The following is a 13,322-nucleotide window of genomic DNA, read 5'->3' on the forward strand; positions in this document are numbered from 1 at the left end:
CAAATGGAAAATCATTGTGGCCTTACCGCAGAAACCAAGGAAAATAATGGAGTTTAAGACAAACAAACTGTGCCCGAAGTTTTCGGCTGAGTTTTCCCCAGCTGGTTTGGCATAGATAAATTCATTTCAATGGAATTAAAACAAAACATAGGCTGCAGTCGGAAGTTGGTGCTGTCAAAGGCGGGGGGAGGGGAGTGGGGGGTTGGGGATGCGGCAAGGACCCAGTTGGAACTTGGATCTGGGAACTGTAGCCAAGGCCAGGACAATGACAAGGACAGCGCTTGGGGTGGTAAGTCCTGCCCAGAGTCGCTTATCAAATGCAAATTACAAAATCAAATATGCCAACGGCAGCAGGCTGGAAGGATCTTCTCTTCGAGATGGAAATGCCACTTTCAGATACATCTGACAGTAAGCCGAATTGAATTGAATTGCCATGGAGCCATGGAGCCAGGGAGAATTATTTGGCCATGTCCTGGCTCCCAGCCTCTGCAGGTGGAGCCCATCCCGTTTCGTGTTGCATATTTATGAGGCCATTAGTGCCCAGAGTCCTTCGCATCCAGTTGGCAGTTGGAAATGGTCAAGGTTTTACTGCAGATTAGTGCAGCTCGGTGGGAGAACTTGTTGTGAATACTCGATTGGTTTATCGGGCATTTGCATATTTAACAGAAGTAGGCGTAGGGGATCGATTAGTCGGATTAATTTCCTGGGGCTTGCTTATTTTTGGACCTATGAAATATTCAGTGGTTCTTAAGAACTCCTATTTCTATTAATTTCTACATTATTACTATTATTTCGTTAGCGTAATATATAGAAGTAGTTGATTGATTGCTCTGAATAATTTCGAGTATTTCTCTTATATTTTATATATTAACTCAGGAATAGATATTTATTTGTATTGTGCGGGTTGGCGTCTTTAAGCCTTTATTGCCATGCCCCTTAGTGACTTTTAACCCTATCCTCAACACCCATCGCTTATCGTTTGCCAAACAAAATGTCAATTATCTGAGCCGGGAAATAAGGACTTGAGTCCGGCGGACTCTTAAACCCTTGGCCGAATAGCTAGTTGAGATTAAACCCTTCCTCGTTTGACAACAAAACAAACCCAGAATTGGCAAGGGGAGTCCGGCATTCCACGACCCGCTGTCAATTTATAAGTTCATAATTTAAGCCAACAAAGCCAACAACACGGATCCAAGTCAATCAGCTATATAATACATAGTCAATACGGATGTGGATGGGTTACAATGGGTTACAAGAGATGGAGGGTTAGGATTGGCTCGTTTCATGCTTTTTAATATCCGTTTCATGTGGATTTATGCGCATCAAGTTCACGCTGAGCGAAGGCACATAAATTTCATGGCAATTGAAGCAGTCGAGCCGAAAAAAGGGGGAAATTCAACAGGCAAGCTGATGGACTTTGAGGTACTTATTAAATTATTAGGGTTGAGGGAATCATCTTATTAAAAAACCAGACAAAAAAAGCTTTCTTAAAAATCCAGCATTTTGTAACACTGTGTTATTGTTGAACTTAACATTTTTAAATTAAAAACATTCAACGTACCCATTAAACCCAATAAATAGGAGGTATGAAAAAAAAGAAAGCGGGCAAAAGGGAAAACTACTCCTCCTGAAAAGGGTTAACTGAATTGGGGTTTCGCGGGGAAGGGGGCTAAGAAAATGGACTGATTTCAGGGCTAGCCCCAAAATTGACTTTTGCCATTTTTCTAAGTTTCTCCCGCATTTTCCCGCTTATTGATGCCGACCGTTGTGCGCCAACTTCGATTAATTTATAGCGATAAGTATTGGTATCCCGGTCATGCCCCCTTCGCCACGGACTACGCCCCTGGATTGTCGTGCCCCGCATAAAGTGTCATTTCAGTGGCTCTGATGCCTGATTAAAGTCATCAATTTCGGAATGGAGGGGATTCGAGGATTGGCGGAGGATTGTGTAAAGTGCAGCTGCAGCGAAGTTTAATTAAAAAAGCTGCTCCCCCCTGAATCAACCCCCTCCTTCGCACACCCCTTCTCAATTGAAGTTTAATTGGCGTACAGACAGCCAAAGGTGAAATGGGACATACATATATGCAAATAAATGGGTACGCGAGTTCATACTGCCCTTGTAATTCAGGTGAACTGCTTCCGTCCTTAATAAGCAACCCGATATAAATTTAATATTAAGACGCTTTGTTTAACTGAATTGTACCAAAAAGTGTAAAAGCACTTCTCAATGTCAAAGTGCTGATTTGTGGGCCATCTTAAAAAAACCTATGGAATCCGCTAAAGATCGTTAAATGTGTTAATTCCCAGATGAAAGGCAACGTTTTTAATAGTTTAAAGGTTTAAGTTGCATACTTTGGTAAAAAAGTGGATGATAAATTTTTGTAGGTATTACAAAAGTATTTTTGAAGTCTGGAACTCTGACTTAAAAACTTATTCTTCAGCAAGATGTCATAGAAATCTCACTTTCAGTACTGAAGTGATGAAACTCAAAGTGAAAAATTTGCATTTACTGTTCATCTGGATCTCGTTTACAGGATTTAGCTATTACAAATTTAATTATTTAAAAATAAAAAGTTTCTGGGATCGGATTAAATAATCCTACCATCTGGTGTACCCCAAAAAAAGGGCCGAAATTCAGGAGCAGGTGTAGCGTGGAGCAGCAGACATATTGGCGTCGCAATGGGGCATGCAACGCGGGGAAGAACCCAGCGGTGATGAAGGACAAGGACGTGGGGGAAAGTCAGATGCAGGATGAGGATGCAGATGGAGTTCGATGGAAACACAAAGTGGCAGCAGTTGAAATGTGTGTGACAAATACAAATCACTTTAGATTTATTTGATGAAATTGTTTGATGATGTAGAAAGGGATTAACGCCAATACATTTAAACCTTTATCGAATTGTATTGCACTATTGGAACGAAAGCGAAGATAAAGGATGACATCTCCCAAAGAATCAGTGATTTCAATATGATTTTATATTTATTTAATTATTTGAAGGAAGAGAAGATGCGAAATTGTGTTTAAGAGCAATTTTCACTATACCCCCTATTTTAGCTCACCCCTTTTGAGATCTCAAGCAACGACTTTTAAATGATGTGAGAAATCGCTGGCGAAGTTTGACTTCGGGGTGGGCGTTTGGGTGGGTGGTGTAGGCCTGTGACCCCCGACCCCCGACCCCTGACCTCACCCCTTCCGATATAATCGTCGACGCATAAATCTCAAGACCTGCCCGGCGGCTGCAATTTACGGCACGGCCGTAAATTTTTATAAATGTCCTTGTAAATAAACTCGCAAATATGCTGATTTAGCATATTTCTGATATATGTATGTCCTCATATGTGTAAGTTGGGGGCCCACGCCTGTGGTTTATGCCATGTGCTATGTGTGTGGCAGTTTTATTGCGAGGGTTTTTGTTCCTGGGCCTGCTGGGTATCAGTTGGGGAATGCTGGGCTTACCAGAGGGTGTACTTGGGCGTGGATATAAACGAAAAATAATGAAAATGATTTCTGATAGTTGTAAGATAACTTGTAAGATTGAAAAGACTGAAACTTCAAATCAACGGACCAAGCAATTTCGAACCGCAAAATAATTGTTTTAAGAATGTTTAAGACTTTTGTTTTTTGTTTTGAGAGTTCAATCTTCTCAAAATCATTTTTTTGAGCCATTAACCAGTCGACTCCCAAAGTCCGAGTCGCTCACTTTTCATTGGTTTTATCCTTATTTTATTCTCCTTTGATTTCGTCGTTTTCCCTCAAGGGAGCGCGGAAAGAGTCAAAAACGAAGAGTGAAACGAAAAAAAGGAAGAACATTTCGTGATAAATAAAAAATGAAAATTTTATGTTGCATTAACTTTTGTTGGCATTGTCGAGTCGCATAAACAAAAGCATATGTGTAATAAAATGTATGCATATAAACAACCGATGGCAGCCCACAAAAACCAGCAACAAGCAACAACGACAGACAATGAAAAGCGAGTTAAATATTTGATAAAGCAGCCGTGAAGTTCGCCATAATGCCTGTTGTTTTATATTTTTGTCAAAATTTGTTATATGACTTTTGCTTTTTTGGTTGATTGAGGTTGTGGGGGCACACGAAAATCCCAGGATGGTGGTTACCACTTTCAAATCAAAATCGCGAGGTATGTTTTGAGCTTTAAATGTTAGAGTAGATTGGATGGGGAACGAATTTATACAAGGATGGCGGGACTTTAAAAACAATAGATGTGGGGTTTTTGATTGTTGGCTGGAATTAAAATATCGAACATTAAATAATCCACATTTACATTAAAAGTTCGACGAAAGATAGCAAAGATTTTCCCGTGGTGTTGCCCTGGATTTCCTCACTCCCTTTCAAAGTGATGCGAATGCACTTGACATTTTCAATTTGTTGGCAATCAAGCAGCAAAATATGGATTACATGGCTAACTCTTTTGGACTTTGCAAAGCTTCATAGATTCTGCACGCAGAGAATGCACCACAATAATTGTTTATTTAATAATTTTATTAATAATTATTTTTATTTTAGTAATGCATTGATTTTTCTGATATATTATTTTGTCGGGGATAGTGTTAATTTGATTTGTAAACTTTCTAGAAAATAGAGTTGCGTTTTTAGCATTTATACAAACATGGGAATACCTGATTTAAAAAAGAAGTGCTTACACTTTTATTTGCTTTACAAATTGAAGAGATCGTTGAATCAATATATTTTGGATATTCGAAGATAAACACGACAGAGTTTATTTTTCTGTGTGGTCCTGTAAAATAAAGTCGTTTGCCTTTATTTCTTTATTTCTTATTTTTTGGACTTGCTCATTTGTCAGGAGCTCTAGCAGGGGATTATTAATGGTTCTTCGGCTGGACAAGCCCTCTACTTTCTTACTTTAGTGCCCTCTTTAGTTATACCCAGAGTATGCACAATTGGACAAAAACGGAAAAAGGGGAGAAAAAAAATGCAGCTAAAAGTCAATAACCAACAAATACTTTATTGCATATTCATGAGTACTTTGTGAACTATGAAGCTATGCCTCACACAAAAGCAACCAGAAATATTTTCCAAATACCTCTAAATTGAAAATAAAAGCAAGCAAAAAAAACCTGGCAGAAATAATACAATGAAATACTGGAAGAGATTTATATAGTTTTTAAGGGGAATGGAGCAAAAAAGGTCAGTGAAGAATAATTAAGGAAGTCGAATTCCTCTCTATTTTCACCAAACAATATATTATTACTATTAATTTATTATTCATATTTTAGTCATTGTACAAGTAGGAATGCTAACGGGGCGTATGTGTAATTATTTTATTTATTTAAATCATTAATTAGTATATTATTATTATTAATTTATTCGTATATTTATTCATATTTTAGTCATTGTACATTATGTACTCAATTTCGTTTGCTGACAGAGTATTGGGATTAATATATTCAGGAATGCTAACGGGGCGTATGTGTTTTTTTTTTTATTTATTTAAATCATTAATTAGTATATTATTATTATTAATTTATTATTCATATTTTAGTCATTGTACAAGAATGTACTTTCGTTTGCTGTCAGAGTATTGGGATTAATATATTCAGGAATGCTAACGGGGCGTATGTGTAATTTTTTATTTATTTATTCTTCTATTGCATTGTTTTGGGGGCGCAGGCAAAGGGGCGTGGCAGGTGGGCTGGTGTAAACTTTGTTGAAGCTATAACATGTGGCAAATTTGCAAGCAGCTCCCCCCTTTTCCCCTTTGCCCACTTTGCCACTTTACGATTTTTTTTGTCCATGAACATTTCGACGTGGTCGATTTGCAGTTGCTACTGCAGTTTTCCCCATTTTCCCCTTTTTGGGAGCCTGGTGTCTACGCAACGGAAACTGCATTTTCATGCTGCCATTGTTGTTGCTGTCTCTGCTTGGTTATTGCAGCTTAAAGTGCACGACGTGCCAGGAGTTTCCTTCATATTTTCCTCCTTTTCTTTGCTAAGGCAACACAAATTCCCATTACCGCGTCTGACACCCACACACACAAGCATTGAAAGAAAATTCGGAGTCTTTAAACATATTGTTAAGATCAAAATCTCCTTTAGTTGATAATGCTTCTATGAACCAAATGCTTCTCTCTGTGAAATTGTGGAAACACTGTTTTCCAAAAATTGATTTAAACACATATAAATAAGCCAAAGATAGTTAATTTTTTTAGAGTTGGTTATCTAGTACATTCCAAAATAAGTAATTAGCTAAGGCCATGTGAAGCAGCTTTATGGTGAATTAGAGTGGAGTTGGATTTATTATTAATTTATTACCAATTTAAAACGGTATTTCTTCCTGTGTACGTGGAAAGAAAAACATGCCACTCAGCACCCAATTTCGACCCGCTTTTGCAACTCTTCGTTTTGCCTTTTCCGAATGCTTTGTGGGATAAAGTTGGAGCGAACATATGGCCGACTTCGACTTTGACTATTCATATTTTCACAGTCCCTGTATACCCCTCCCCCCTCCCCTTCCACTCGCTTTTCCATCCCCAAGCCAACTGTGTGTGTGGGTGTGTGTTTGCATAGAAAAACTAACATTTAACAATAACATTTCCAACATTACGATGTCGACGCCAAAACTGAAAGGATAAACATTTCGCAACTGAGTTTTGGAGGCGGTGAAAGGGGGAGGGGATATAGTAAGGATATAGAAGTACGCCGGATAAGGCAAATAGGAACTGCTTGCATAAATTGCATTCCGGAAAACATTTTCTTTGATGCAAAAGTTGATATTATTTTTTATAAATCAAAGGTTAGTATTTGTTCATTTTATTATTTTAATAGAGTGCAATGAAATAACTATGAAACTGTAAGGAAGGGAACTTAATTTCCGTTGTTTTCCTATCTTTTTTTCTGGAATATTTCTTCATACTTTTCCTCTTTTTATCAGCCATTTTTTCTGTTTGTAAGCTTTGATTATCATATTTCTTCCGCGCTCCTGAATTCTGTTGGGTACGCAAATACTACATATATCTTTTTTTTCCTTTCCTGCTTTACTCCCTTTTTTTTTTTAGCTTTCCAGACATTTTCCTCATTTTTCCATTTTCTGGTTTTGTGTGCATTTCGAAATGCATTTGTGTGTTTCATTTGGCCTGCGGCTGCGGCTGCCTGTGAATAAAGTTTAGCGCAACATTTTGATGCATTTTGATGTCTGTCTGCCTTTCTCTGCTTTCCCTCGCCCCTCCTTCTCGTTTTCCATGGGTGTTTTCCCTCTGGATACGGTGGCGTATGCGTAATATGATTTTGATTGGCTTTGAAAAGTGTAAAGCATTATTTGCCTTCGTATTTCACATCTGTCTGGGGAATATATATATTTTTTTTATGGCGCAAACAATCTAAGAATGAAGGATCTTTGAGTTTCTTGTTTTCTCAGTGGCTTTATTAAGGGCGAAAATAAATCAGCCGGATTGATTGAAGGGCTTTTGCAAAGCTTTATTAAAATCGAATAAAAATTAATATAATAATTAATTATAATAACAATATAATTATATTATATTATTGTTATTGTATCCTGGGTTTTAAAGTCGTATTTTTAAAGATAACTGTACAACAGAATTAAATTTAATTAATAATGGAATTCTCAATAACAAAATTAAAATCAGGATAAAGTAAATGTTCGCCCACTTGCAGCTATTTAATTGTGTTAGGCAATACATTTCATTTTAAAATAAGTTTATTTCTAAGATTTAAAAGGCAAACAAAATAGTTAGTACAATGTCAGTGGCTTCTTACAAAGTTAGTTAACTATTAAGTGCACTTCATTTATGGCCAAAGTTATAACTTTTTTCACATCCCCAAAAAAGAGTAAGTCATGAATTTTCTTGGCTTTCCCTCATCAAATGATAAGCAGCCGAAGCGAATGAAATCAACAAATATTTTGATGGCATAAAGTGGGAGGGGGTTAAAATGCGGAGGGGGGGAGGATAAAAACGGTGAAAAGGGGAAAAGCGGAAACTCAGCAGAGGGGACAGTCATAAAATGCGCCGTCAACTGTCCACTTTTCGTATGTTTTGCTCATTTTTCTGCTTCACTTGGAAAAGGGCGAACGGGGGGTGGGGAGGGGGGGGTTGGAGGGATGGGTCACCAGCTGCAATAATAAAATGGTTGCGATCTCCCTGGACCCCGCCCCTTTTCCCGCCCATCAACCTTTGGCCATTGTTGTTGTCGCTTGTAATTTATGGAGCAACAAACAACATTGTTGACATTATTGACAAGCGACTGCTGTTGTTGCTTTTTTCGGGAGCGGAGGGGCGGAAAGTGGGCGTGGTGCTTGTGGAGAAAGGAAACAATTTGGTTGTGTGTGTGCACTGCACCAAAAAACTAGTTAGGTTAGTAGCCAACCTCTTTCAGTTTCAGTCATATTTGGTTAAATATTTAATCCAAATGAAAAATCTATCACTTGAAATTAAAGTAAGTTTTGCATTTAGATTTCATTATACATACATTTTGTCCTAAATTTAAAACAAACGTTATAAAAATTTGAATACAATACACTCGTCATGACAATATAAATAATTTTGTCTTAAATATATATTAATTTTTCTCTGTGTATGTGAGTGCTCGCTGGTTCGTTTGTTTTAGCGATGACCGTCGTCTTATGGCCGTAATTTGCCAGCTGCTGAGTTTCCAGTTGCCCCAATACCTCAATTGGCAGACTTCTGCTACTTCTTTTCATTATAATTTGTCCACTTTTTGGCTTTGTTTTTGAGCCGGTCATAAAACAATTGAACCAAATTTTAATGAAACATTTATGAGGGAAACATTTATATAAAATACGCACCGCTCACTGGGCAATGTACAAATGCTTTGGGACATTCTGAATTGTGGTTTTGTAAGAGTAATATTAAAAGAGTGACTTTGAAAAACCTGTACAGAACAATCAAATGATATATAACTAAAACATAATACTAAGTATAATTATAAAGTTATCCTTGCAGATTGGATTAAAAATAAGACAACAGATAAACTAAAATTATAATTATGAAATGAACAAAGCACCTTAAAATTCAAACTGGGAAACAAGTGAAATATATTTGTTGGTCCCTCTTGACACCTGCTACCTAAATGCCCAAGCCGCAATTTCTGACTGGGAAAAGTTTCGATTAGATTGGTTTGCCTCTCGGCTGGGGCACATAAAATGTTTATGGCCCAGCTTCTAATTAGGAACGCACCAGGCGGCCAAGGACGAAAAGTCCTGGCGGCATCGTAAAGAACTCTCAACGAAATGGCCTCGCGACATATTGAATTAAATATTCAATCATAAGAACAAGAGCCGGGCGAAAGTTTCTAGGCGGCTAAAGAGGCGCTGCCAGGACCTGCCCCATATCCTTATACACAAGGATACACACCAGGCGGCAGAAGTGACATTTTATGGCAACGACGTCAGCTGAACTTGATAGACAATTTCGAGTGCGTCATAAACATTTACCGTTCGACGTGAGCCTCCTTCAGATCCTTGGAATCCTTGGGCTCTCCTGCGAGCTCAACATAAATTAACTGCTACATGCATGGGCGTAGCAAGGGGGGAGCCATTGTCTTGCATCTGACATTGTCCCCCAGCTGATGAAGTGCCCAAATGAAGATGCCAGATAGCAGTCAGATAGAGTGCCAATCGGTTTGCTGGGCCACATAGGGCGTGAAGGATGTGGCAGGATACTCCAAACGTGTGATGGATCCCAGAACCCAGGCTAGTTCAGCTAAGCACTTATAAGCCGATTTTTCTTTTAACTGACATGAAAAACTGTATTCAACGTTAAAATTACAAATTTGAATGCATTTTTAGAGAATGAAACCACTGAAATGGATTAAAGTTACAAGTCATCCGAAATAACTGACATGAAAATGGGTCAACAAATTTATCAAGGTACAATCAAAAATTTAAATGCAGATTTTTAGAGAATCAAACCACAAGTCCGTAAAGGTATGCCACTTTGAAATCGGATTAAATTTGGTCAAGTTATGGCCTCTGGAAGTCCTATTGTGGGTCACCTTTTTACAAATCCTCGGAAACTCACAGATAACTAACATGAAAATGGGTCAAAAAGTTGATCAACGCTAAAATGAAAATTTTGAATGCAGGTTTTTAGAGAATCAAACCACAAGTCCGTAAAGGTATGCCGCTTTGAAATCGGATTAAATTTGGTCAAGTTATGGCCTCTGGAAGTCCTATTGTGGGTCACCTTTTTACAAATCCTCGGAAACTCACAGATAACTAACATGAAAATGGGTCAAAAAGTTGATCAACGCTAAAATGAAAATTTTGAATGCAGGTTTTTAGAGAATCAAACCACAAGTCCGTAAAGGTATGCCGCTTTGAAATCGGATTAAATTTGGTCAAGTTATGGCCTCTGGAATTCCTATTGTGGGTCACCTTTTTACAACTCCTCGAAAACTCACAGATAACTAACATGAAAATGGGTCAAAAAGTTGATCCACGCTAAAATGAAAATTTTGAATGCAGATTTTTAGAGAATCAAACCACAAGTCCGTAAAGGTATGCCACTTTAAGATCGGAGTAAATTTGGTTAGGTTATGGATTCTGGAAGTCCAATTGGGGGTAACCTTTTAACAAGTGTTTAGAAACTTATAAATATTTAACATGAAAATGGGTCACAAAATATATCAATGTAAAATTGCCAAATCTCAAAATACAGAATGAGTAAATGGAGTAAGTACATATTGTTGTCTTGAAATTTATGTTAACTGATTTAAGGAAATTAAGCAATTAGCTTGAGAGAATTAGAATTTGATTGATGGGTGTATGCAAAGACCAATATATTGGTCTTTCGTGTATGAAACTGGTGTGCATTAATTAAAGCCTTGGCATTGCTTAAACAGCTGCCACAAACGAACTTCATCTGGAATGCATAAATATATAATTCGGTTGTGTGCTTATACATACGCGCACTTATGGTTTTGTGTGGGAAAATCTTGTCATGGCTAAGTAGCATAAATATTTACTTAAGCCCATTATGTTTGTTGATTGATTTGAAATTAATTTCGCAGCCATAACGATGTTAGGACCCCGAAATAAATAGTTTGGCAAATGGGGAGAAGGCCCTCAGGCAAGTGCAGAAAATGGGATTTTAGTGGGAAAGGCCTCGGAGATTAAACTATAATTTGCAATGCATGTAATTATGTGGCGCACAAAGGCGCAAGGATCCGCAGTGCTTGGATGCTTGGAGCCGACTTTAAATATCTCCCTGTGTGTGTGTGGGCTAATAAGATTACAAATTATTTCGGCTAATTGCCACCGACATAACATAACTAATAACAGCTGCAGCTGGATGGAAAACGGAGGGATTTCCTCGGCACTTCCTCGGCGTCTCACGTAGCAAGTTGCATGTGGCTCGGGGCATTTGCATTGCGCCTAATTGTATGCCATAAAATATTAAATTACATGCCATGCATATGCACAACGTGAACGCTTTGGCCGCCCTCTGCCCCTCAGTCTCATCCCCCCGCCTGGATTTCCCTGGCTTTCCCAGCCGCTTTTCCCGCCCCCAAAAGACTTAAGCCTTCGCTCGCCTGCAGCGCAATTCCCTTTGTGGAGAGCCAGGGAAATAGGATTAGTTCTGGGTCTCTAATGCGGAGCAACGTCTATTTATCAGGGACTTAACTTCGCAGTTGCAAGGAGCTAACTTGATGTCCTGATTCCCTTTACCGAACGCTTGATCTCTTCAAGGAGTCTAATTGGAAATTATACCAGTTGTTTGACATTATCTAAAGTTGAAACTAAGTTTTTAGCTTTGAGGAATTTAAGGAAGTTATTATGCGTTATTTGTAACTAAAAATGTGTTGGAATAGACTTTTAATTTATGGGATGTCTGTGCCATAAATCAAATGTCTAAAAATCAATTAATGTGCTCGAAAAAAGTGGTGATAAATTATGCAAGAAAGACTAATTATTTAAGTGCATTCAATATTAGTAAAACAAATTGAACAACTTGTGTTCCCCAGGGAGTGAAAGCCATGCAAAATTCGTCGCAGTTTTAGCCATTATTTGCTGAACAAACCGCAACTGGTTAAAAAATAATGAACCCCCATGCCGCTTAACCCGCCGTTGACCCCTTAACCCCATAACCCCCGCAGTTTTTAGGCAGATAGAGCACCTAAAAACGATTTGCCATCCAAACTAAATGCCCTCGACTGCCGCAAAGTAACCACAGATTCGGAAATTAAAAACATATATTTTTTTAAATAGAAGACTTTCTAAAGGGACATCATCAGATTGAGGTTTATTATTTAAATTTAAGTACAGTCACGCCTCGATAGCTTTTTCGATATCTGGGCGATTTCCGATTCGTGTCCTCTTTGCTTTCCGTTGTCAGCAACTCTCGACTTCAGTTAAATTTCTCCTGTGGGGCAGCTTAAGTTTCCAAATTTATGGTCACTCACTCTCTCTTTCTCAGTCTCTCACGCCGTCTCGCTTTCTCAAGGAACATGCTGCATTTTGTTGCAATAGTAATTTCTGCACACTTACAACGGTAATTCGTGTTAACTTTTTGTGTAATGTGCAAATATATGGCCCTCTCGCTGGTAGAGACACCAAGAAGTAAGGTGTGTGCGATGGAATGGAGTAGTACGTGGTGTGTATGTGAACAAGGGGTGACAACTCTGGAAAAAAATACATTAAGTTTAATCAGAGAGACAACTCTGCAGTGGTTGCATATGTCATTAGCATGGCAACCCTGTCAATTAATCTAATTTCTTATCCTATTGTTGCATTTATTTTTATTCATTTGTATTGCAATTGTTATATTGACAATTTTCGAATTCCCTAGTATAATTGAAATTCAATATTTTCGATAAACTTCCTCCAACATTTTCTCCGGATAAACTATCCTTTCCTACCACTTGTCGTATATTCGCCCCCTTTCTACCGCCACTTTACCTCCGTTTGTCGTCGATGTTGGCCATAATTTACACTTGTCTGCCGTCTACCAATTGGCCAAAACTGCCGGTTCCTGCCCGTTTCTGGCCAGAAGCAGAACCTCCTCTGCTGCGCGGAAAATCATGTGTGCAAATTGTCCTTGTCTTTTGGCCAAGAGGACAGATTTATGGGCGAGAGGCGGTGGCAGACGGCTCAAGAGGTTAATAAAGCTTAATAATTCCACTCGAGTGTGAACTGCAGCTGACTTTAAGTCGAGCTTAAGTTTCGAGTCGATCCAAAAACCAAGGAGTCGTAAAGCAGGTGCTCCAAAGGTCGTAAACTTCGAGGCGAAAACCCCAAAGGAACATCTATCAAAAATTTATTTTTACTACACACAAAAATTAAATTATATAGTCAGTCGCTCAACTT

Source organism: Drosophila rhopaloa, unplaced genomic scaffold (genome assembly GCF_018152115.1).
Source record: "Drosophila rhopaloa isolate 14029-0021.01 unplaced genomic scaffold, ASM1815211v1 contig_3, whole genome shotgun sequence".
NCBI classification, from domain to species: domain Eukaryota; kingdom Metazoa; phylum Arthropoda; class Insecta; order Diptera; family Drosophilidae; genus Drosophila; species Drosophila rhopaloa.